The 8,794-nt window shown below is 39.6% G+C and overlaps 1 long non-coding RNA gene across 1 annotated transcript; it reads left to right on the top strand.

The window, feature by feature from the left end:
• On the top strand, positions 1 to 8,791 carry LOC135328763 (uncharacterized). Its single transcript, XR_010389799.1, has 3 exons — positions 1 to 806; positions 8,281 to 8,425; positions 8,656 to 8,791. It is a non-coding gene; the product is annotated as an uncharacterized LOC135328763 (long non-coding RNA).
• Positions 8,792 to 8,794: the final 3 nt, after the last annotated feature.

Here is an 8,794-nt window from a genome sequence, read left to right as displayed (position 1 = left end):
CTAAGAGAGTGTTACCCAGGTCACCTCTGTGCAAGCATCATGGATGCAGTTTACTCTTCAGGCAACAAAGGTGAAGCAGCAGTTTGCTGTGGGAGGTTCCTCCACATTTAGTCTCCTAGAACTGGAATATCCTTGTTTTAAAAGAGCAATCTTGAACTTTTCCTAGGACTGATTTTAAGAGGTTTCAGTATTTTGCATTTGCAGCTTATGCGTGACTGGAAAAAATTGTTTGTATTTTTTTGTTATTTCTTTTCCTAATATTTTGTAACTCATTTTTACCTGTTCCAGCTGGAGAATAGTGTATGTCCTGTTACTATCCATACCTCACACTTTGTAGTACCATAGTCTTAGAACATCGCAAAATAAATTAAATGCACCAAGAGGTAACTTTCAGGATTTCTTGTCATTTGTTGTAAGCTGCACAACTTCACTGTTCTTCTTAAGAACTGCGTTACATTATTGGAGATGGGAACTTCCTGGAGACTGTATAGAGAGAGATGAAACGAGGAGCTTGTCCTTGTTTTTGTTGTTATGTTAAATAGTCACTTCTACCAATGTAAAGTTAGTACAAACATTGCTGATTCAGAAAAGTGTAAAAGATAATCAACTTTAACCAGCATTTCAAGTTCATTGTTACATCTGTTACTCTCTCTTCCTCTTTTTTCCCGTCTCCTTGATCCCCTGAGGATGTTTCTTGGAATGGTGGGAGAGAGGATTGGAGAAAGCAGAGTCATCTTCCAGACATGGTAACCAGGTCATGAGGAGGTCTGCAGTTACAGTATCATCCAAAGCACTTCCTCCATGTGGTTAGTGGCCCAGTTCATGTAATATTCTAAATATGTTTTTTTACTGCCTTCTCATATAAAACAGGGTTGGTTCAATATTTCTACCATAATGTTTGGTATTCCTCTCTACTTCCTCAGTCTTCTGCATGGTCTTCAGCCCATTACCTTTGCATTTTGCTCATTTGCCTACCATGCATTTTTTTTAGGTTTAGAACCATTCCTCTTGCTGTGCCCCTTATTGTCTGTCTGGTATGTTCTTCACCCTTTTCATCCACTAAAAACCCTGGTGTAAGGAAAATATATATCATGCTGCAGTGCTGTCCTCTTCCGCCTGAACTGAAAGCAAAACCTGCCTTTGGGAACCATTATTTTGCCCAGATTCTATTGTGAATTCTTAAGAAAATACTGTAGTAATTAAGAACTTGTATAGATCTAAGCTTTGTCGTTTAATGGACTATTGAATTAGTATCATTTCCTTAGATCTTTTTTACTATAAAATAGAAGAGTCCCTTCAACTCTATAGGATGACTGAGTGCTGAGTGCCCTTCAATCTTTTGCAGGACTTGAAGGACTACAGTACTAAGTGATAGTTAGTTAGTCCTGCTTTCACTATTAAATACAACAGTCATGATACAATTACTGTGGATTCTGCTTTCGTCTGCTGTGCTGAAATTGGGGTGCCATCTTTCTCTGTTCATTGCTAACTTAGAGGGATAGATACCAGAAAGATGTTCTCCTTGCTCTTCAGTACAGTGACTGGTGAGCCAGCCCTTGCTGGCAAAGAAGAGGAACAAACACAAAGAATGACCACTTCTACTTCGTCGAGCTATAAGTTGAAAAATAGCCAGAGTGTTTCTACATTAGTGTTTTAGTTAGGATAAGAAGCGGGCCTTCAAAGTGAGTCTCTCTCTTACCATGTTTTCATTCTTATCATGGGACAACTGTAGACCATGTGGATTGGATTCCTTTTGGAAAAAACTAAACTGAAAGATGTGCTTTGATCTCTGATGGACATTCAGTCCATGGGGCAGGACTAGAGATATTCAGGGGTAAAATATCCCAAATTGCAGGCTCTCTGCGCTAACTATTTTTCTCTGTAGACCCACTGGACAGCGCTACTTACTTAAGGTAAACATTACAGCTTTTAGGTACAGGAAATCAGCCAGACATGTCCAAGTTAAAGGCCTTGGGGTGGGAAGTCAAGTTCAGGAGTTCTCACAGAGCCAGCAAAAGACACATTTACAGAGCTGCATAACAGCAAACTTCCATTCTTTTTCCGAGGTTGGATGGTCCTCCACAATGCAGTCCTGCCATTAAGGAAAACATAATTTCTAATCTTAAGATTCTTCTGCTTAAAGGATAGATGGTCAAGATATATTTTACTTGCAATTTCCAATCTTTCCCCTCCTTTCTTTCACCATCTGCTATGAAATGTGTAACTGAGAGAACTTTCAACTTCCAGTCTTTACAAATGAGTACTTGGTAAGATTAAAAGCCACCTCAAGTAGGAATTTGTCAGACAGTCTTCGTAGCTCTACTACCAACTCTACCTCTAGTAAACACTTAACAACTCGAAGATGGAGAAATACTTTTGACCACCTAAACATCAGTTATCATAAGACTTATGGTGGCAGTAAATCTTCAAGATTTCAAGAATGAGATTGGTGAAGGGAGTTCACAGATAAAGTATACCTATGTTTAACTGTTACTGAAATACCAGTGTAGCCTAGTCTTTGAAAAGGGTTTCCATTAACTCTCACAGGCTTTAAGTCAGGCTGAAAGAATTGTGTGTTCCAGACTCAAACTTTTTTTCCAGAGTGAGACTGCACTACCTAGCTAGCCTACTGTTGTTTTAATACTTTAGTGAATGCAATGAAATTAATTTCCCCTAGCTTCTTTATTTTGCTATTCTGTCTTTTCTATTCTTGAACCAAGTATTCCAAAATATTGACTGTAACCCTCTTTAGTTCTCATATAAAATTATGTCAGCATTTAATGTTGGAATTCATTCTTCCCTCCAGCATGTTTTATGCTTTTCCTATATATGGAGATGAGAAGGGAAATAATATTCAAGATCTCTCTGTGTTTATTGCCAAACAGGCCTGTGTGGTTCTAAAAAGTGCAGTTTGGCGCTGAAACTTTCAGCTGAGCATGCCGATCAGATGTCAGGATTTTTTTCTCTCAGATTATGAAGTGAACCAGCCACAGCTGTAGTACCATGGAAACAATATATGTACTTTAATAGTAAAGATTGGACTTCTTCAGCACTCCACAAGTTTTGCAACATTTCCAATTTTAGCTCAATTCTTTTTGTCCCATGTAGGAGGGCAGAGAGTTTGATAACATATCACACCACAGTTCTCGTCAACTTTGCAACTGCTATATAATGCACTTAACCTAATCGATTCAGCCTGAGGCCATCCCAGATCATATGAAAGGTTAGCCTTATGTTATATTTTAAATGGCAGGAAGTACACATGGATAATGACTGCTTGATGCAGATCTTATAGCTGAAGGCTCAGAGGGAGTTTGGATGCACTGGTGTCATAGCAAGGCACACAGACAGGATGAATACATCTTTAAGACATCCAGGAGCAAGTTTCTCACTTACCATGAGTCTTGTTGATTTATGCCCATATAAAAATGCCTATGTAGATAGTTGGAATCACCAGCTAGATGTAATCTACCTTTCTTTGCTACAAGCTGTTAGGATAAATGCACTTACATACATTTTCTAGTGTTGATTCTTTGATGGCATGTCCTAAGAGCTGAAGGTTTGAAAAAGAAGGAGAGGAAAGAAATATTCGAGCTACTAACAAAATGCTAAAATATTGAAACAGAATTGAGGCTGTTACCTTGCAGTGAAAAACACTGATTCATCCTGCTGCTGGCTCTTGTGGGCAATCTTTCATTAAATATAGTCAAGAGTTAATACTGAAAATACAAAAAATGCTAGGTAGCAAAGCTAGTTATTAGCTTACCAGGCTGCAGAGCTCAAATAAGGACAACGGATTTTCAGAAAAGTTTTGGCACTCAGAGAACTTTGCTAAAATGAATGCTCAAAGGTGCCATTTTATATCACAGAACCACTGAGGTTGGAAGGGACCTCTAGATGTCACTAGTCCAACCTCCCTGCTCAAAGCAGAGTCAGCTATAGCAGGTTGATCAGGACCATGTCCAGTCAGGTTTCAAGTATCTCCACGGGTGGAGTCTCCACAGCCTCTGTGAGCAACCTGTAACAGTGTCCAATCACCCTCACCGTAGAAAAGTTTTAATATGTTTAAATGAAATTTCCTGTATTTTGGTTTGTGCCAATTGCCTCTGATCCTTTCACTGGGTGCCACTGAAAAGCATCTGGATCCATCATCTTTACTCTTCGCCCCCATCAGGGATTTATACATAGGGATAAGAACTCCCCAAGCCTTTGCTTCACCAGACTAAACAGTACCAGTGCCCTCTGCCTCTCCTCTCATGAGAGAAAGAAATCAGTATTTTCAAAATTAACAGAGTTGATTTTATGAGCCTAGATTATATTTGTATTCATAAAAAGATGGTTGGGAATTGGTATTTATATGTAAAATTTAGTAACTGCTGTATGTGAGGCACAATTACTTTTGAGTATTAGGAAGTGATGGCATATATTGCAGTGTAGACAGTACTATTATGCTACAGAGACAAATTTCCAATACAGCTCTTTTTATTTTTGCCTCACAGAGACAGAAAATAGATACTTAGTTCTATTTGTTACACTGCTCAGTGGTATCTGCTAACCTTTACTTTACAAAGTCCCAACACAAGGCCCTTTTTATTGAATTTGTACTGAGACAAAATAGCTATGGATGTTATTTGCTCTCTCACCTGAAACATGCGTTAATCACAGACAGTCAAATTTACTTTCTTGGAAAATAAAGCAAATCTCATAAATTGCCTTCAAAATAGATGCCCCCAACAAACTCAACTCTAGCTTTAGTCTTTAACATATCTGGAAAATACCTAAATACCCCCTCCTGTAGATCACTGACTGAAACCGTAACTACACCAGTAACCTTCTACCCTTTCCCTGACTTAGACGACCTATTTGTGCTATTTTTTTTTTCTGTGTTCTGAGAGTTTTGGCAAACTTTTAATATGGAGATGATCCTTGTGAAAAATAACCAAAGAAGATCATTCAGCCTGAGGGCAATTTCTAAGAATGAGATGCTTCATAGATTCCTTCTCACTTATGCAGATTGCCTCAAGCTGAAGGAATTTCATTATTCTAGCCTGTCCCTTCCCCAAGCTCCCTGAGATGGTCCCCCTCTGAGCCTAAATGCTAAAGTGGAACATACTGCTGTTTTTCTGTAAAAAACAGGAATTATGGAACCTTACCTTATTACTGATTAGGGGCTTTCTCTGGAAACTGCACCTTTGGATTCAAAGGAGCAACACAGGAAGTAAGATACTAATCAATGCATCAAAAAATATGAGGGACTGTTTTAAATTCTATTATTCACATTTTCTACAAGTCAGACAGAATCAAACAATCCCTATACAAGTATTAAAAACAGCTACCATGCTCTGCTTTTCTTTCCCTGAAAAATAAGATATTACTCCATCAGCTACAGAATGAAAAATTGCTCAGTATAAATCACCTCAGTTTACTTCAGTGAAATTATTCTGGTTTTATATCATTGTGAAAAAAATATATGTAACCCTAATAGGATTCTAGGAAAAGGTAGTATAAAACTGTAAGATAAAATAGTATACTGCTGCTAGTTAATGTGATGGTACTTTTTGGATAGGAATCTTAAATATTAAACCTGAGGCTGAAAACAGAATTTTTGTTTTAAGGGCTTGATCTATGTGCTGGATGTTCAAAGCATCTACAAAATCCCTTAATTTGATGTCAGGCTTATTTCCTCTCTGAAGAAAAGATTTCAGTTTTGGTCATTAGCAGAGACAAATCCGAAGTTCAGTGATAGTATGTTATAGATTACCAGTGAAAGTTTCCCACTTTTTTGTCCTCTGGTCAAAAAAACCCATGATGCAATCAGCACCCCCTGCTGGTGCACGAGACTGTGCAGTTTGTCTGACTCTAAGCTTGCAGTTAATATGGTGCTATTTTTCTTTCTGAGACCCAAATTCTGCTGTTAAATAATTCCTCATGTAATTTCTTATGTCTTCGATGAAATGAAGGTAATCAAATGTGTGTATCTAAGGGCAGAATTTGGCTGTTGTGCATGTGCTGACCTAATAAGGAAAAAGGGCTGGTACAGTACATCACCCTTCTGTGAACATCTGGTGGAACATGGCAGTGACAAGTGCCAACATCTGTGGACATCAGCATGTTCTGAGAGCACTGATAAAGGATGGAAGGTAGCTGGGGAAACTCCTTGCTGGAGTTCACTCCAGATGTCTCTACACCAGTCTTGCAAGATCCAAATTCTGCCGAAAACTCATAGAAATATTACTGCAGAAATGGAATTTTGCTTTGGATGTGCAACATAGCACCAAGCGATTTCCATTTACTTACTGCTGTACCAAAGAGTGTTGGTGGCTGCTGGCTTTCATTTGCAAATAATCCTTGGTCTCCCTAAAGCTGCTGACACATCAGCTATCTGTCCCGCAAATAAGAATATTCCATGTTCATGTCCCCTGGCTACCATGTGGGACCAGGATAACAAAGCCTGATGGAAGCTGAAGCTGAGCTGAGTAATAGGTATTAGGAGTGGGGAGAGTGACAACGAGGCAACTAGTTTGATGATGGCGGTGGAGGAAGGATGAAGTGAAAAGGATTGGAATATGAGTGCGCAGTAAAAGACCCAGTGTGACTAAAGCCTAGGGAAGAAAGCAAACCAGAAAGAGAGTTTCTTGGCGGGGGGGAATGGTTGGAAGTGCCTTTGGGGGATTGTGAACAAAGAAAGTGCCCTGTTTGTTGCCTGTGGGGACAGGACTCTTCATACTGTAGACATACCCCACCCACTGGAGTTCTGGCCGCAGAAGAGTTGCCCACTGTTGCTGGATGAGCATTGCAGCCCCTCTCTCCTGCTGCAGCTGCTTCAGTGCTGAGTGCAGCCCATTCTGGAAGGGAGGCCAAGGTGTCTCTCCTTTTAGCACCATGTAGGACTCTACGCCTTGCTGCAGCTGCTTGCAGGGGAGCAGGAAGCCACCCAGATATTCATGAGCCAGAGTTGTGTGAAGGATCTGGATGCCAACACACTTCTTGTATATTGGGGTGCAGAAGAGGAATAAGCTCAGGATGAAGAAATACAGGAATCTAGGACTTGAGAAGGGTTGAAAAAGATGGGCTAGGGTCTTGTTTTGTGAAACAGGAGGGTGTGCTGATACATCAAACCATTGATTTACAGAAACTGTTTTTCAGAACTGAATTTACAGTACATACTATGAATAGAAATTGCTTTGCCAAAAGATGCTGCCTCCTGCTTTTGGTACAAGGACGAAGAACTGCTTGTGTGATTTTCCCCTGTTCTGCTCCCTCTCTACCAACCTATGACCTCTTACTGTATCTGTTTATTTATAAAGCAAGTCTGTGGGATCCCCCTCTTTTGACAGAAACAGAAAACCAATACCTCCTGCTGTCTCAGCACTGCCTCCCTAAGGGCATGGTGGTTATGAGGTGAAAAGTATCACGTTTATATTCTTACAGAGCACAAGAATATGCAGTGGCACATAATTTATTTTATTAACATCTTATTTATGCAGCATAGGTATTCACACTAACATTTAGAGATCCTAGATTATAAGTGGGAAGCATGAGAATTCATTAAGGTACATATATCAAGAGTGTGATAACATGGGATCCAATTATCCTAATATACAGCTTAGAGGCATTCACATTAAAGAAATGATTAAAACCAATAGATATTATAAGAGAAGGTTATCTGAGTATCACAGGAGTCCAGTCAGAAAAGCAGGGCATTCACTTTGCGGATGATAGAGATTGGCCTTTTGGTTTTTATTTATCTGCTGTATTTCATGGCTTGCTGTATTTGAAGTTCCTGTTCTCTGGGCTGTTAGAGAGCAGGTGGGTATAATGTTAAACTGAGTATGCATGGTGAGGAGATATGCCAGTGCCACTCCATTTCAGCCCTCTCCCTTCTTACCCATGGAGCAGCACTGAGTACTACCTTGGAAGGGATTGTACGTTCTCTATCAGGGGAATAAGAGGTCTGTATCTAGGCAGCAGCCAAAGGGAGAGGAGAGCAATGGGTCTGTTGGCCATATAAGGTTTTGCTGGTCACAGTTTCATCTGCTGAAAAAACCTCCCACATCAGTACAATAATACAGAAAGAAGGTACTGACCAAAACTTTCTATCTGATTCCGAAGCTCTTCTTTCCAAAGCAGATAATTAAAATACTGCTATATGGGAAGCTTTGTACTAGTGCTGTGGGAAAACCCCAATTCTCCTTCCCAGAAGAGTTGTCCTTCCTATCTGTTTGGTGGTGTCTATTGTCCTTTTCAACTGCTGTAGTTGGTAACTGTATTTTTTTCCAGGCCATGTGGATTAGCTGGGGAAGTTGGCTTTCCAATACAGTGATGACTCACCTCAGAAGAAGAAGAAGAATTTGCTTTTCTAAGTAGGCTTAGAAAACTGGATTTGGCAATAAGTCATCCTTCATTTACTGCAGGAGTCAGAATGGTAGGAATGAATATCCTTTTACTGAGTGTACAGGTGTGTGTATACTTGTCTTCTGTCATTGGAGTCTTCTATCCCCCATTTTATAAGAAGTCCTACGTAATTGTTCTAGAGCTTGAAAAAACTATAGGCAAAGAATCTAGAGGAGAGGTTTTTTTCAGAATTATGGTAGCACAGGAAAAGCAACAATACATCAAAGCTAATCTCTGTTTTAATCTCATGTTGATTTTCAGAACTGAAAGTTTATGCAGAAGATAGCCCTGTGGATGTTCTTCATGGTTTTGCCCTGGATCCAGGTTCCTTATGTACACAGGTTTTCTCCTTTCTTTCAGATGTGCAATTTAGATTAAATATTTTGTCCGAACTCGCTTT

This window comes from Dromaius novaehollandiae, chromosome 1 (genome assembly GCF_036370855.1).
Source record: "Dromaius novaehollandiae isolate bDroNov1 chromosome 1, bDroNov1.hap1, whole genome shotgun sequence".
NCBI classification, from domain to species: Eukaryota; Metazoa; Chordata; class Aves; order Casuariiformes; family Dromaiidae; genus Dromaius; species Dromaius novaehollandiae.
Note: the sequence above shows the minus strand (reverse complement) of the source record. Positions and strands in the feature narration are given on the sequence as shown.